A 767-nucleotide genomic window follows, 5' to 3' on the forward strand; every position below is an offset into this window, starting at 1 on the left:
ATATCTCTAGAAGACTTCCGAGTTTAATATTATCTGCAATCGCGCTGCGAGTGACACGCGCTCACGGTCCAAGTTCCAAAGAGTCGCACAGGAGGGTCCATCATTTAAATAGAGTCTCCTAACCATGGCTGTGAAACCAACCGATATTTTGCTGTTCATGCTCCCTCGTTTTCAAGTCATTAACGTGTGTTCAAGTCTCATCACATGCAAACAAACGAACATCGAATTATACACTCGTTCTTGTGACATTAACATACGAGTACATTACAAAACTGCGAAAATCCAAAACGTCTCTCGAACGGCTGCCGTAACGTATTAATTACGTAAACTGTTCGTCGACGCAATCACGCCTTGAACGCAAGCGCGTCTTTAACGAAGGGTACAGTTCGAGCAGTTTGTTTTCGATCGCGCGCTTTTCCATGATATCAGATACGCGAGCAAAAAGTATGTAAAACTAGTACCGCGCGTATCGAACAAATTTAAAGATCGCATCGACAAGATTATTTTTCAAGAACTCGGATTTTTATAACAAAAATAGATAATATAACATTGATGTCATTGTGAATAGTTGATACCTAATTGTTGATAATTTTTATACAAATTAATTTTCCTTTCTTCTTAATAAGATTTTTTTGGCCAATAACTTACAAACATTTTACATGTCAACAGTAATATTTTATATGTTTTCTCATAAAATTCTAAGCAACACTTAATAGTTCTATCTTTGTTGCTAGAGTGATGCTTTCATTCTTTCTCGGAAGAGTCTT

The 767-nt window shown here is 36.9% G+C and overlaps 1 protein-coding gene across 1 annotated transcript in view; it reads left to right on the top strand.

Annotated features, from left to right (window-relative positions):
* Positions 1-767, top strand: part of LOC105450519 — an 18,926-nt gene that overhangs the window by 7,976 nt on the left and 10,183 nt on the right. The window lies entirely within an intron of this gene.

Source organism: Wasmannia auropunctata, unplaced genomic scaffold, assembly GCF_000956235.1.
Source record: "Wasmannia auropunctata unplaced genomic scaffold, wasmannia.A_1.0 LD336111.1, whole genome shotgun sequence".
In the NCBI taxonomy this organism is placed as follows: Eukaryota; Metazoa; Arthropoda; class Insecta; order Hymenoptera; family Formicidae; genus Wasmannia; species Wasmannia auropunctata.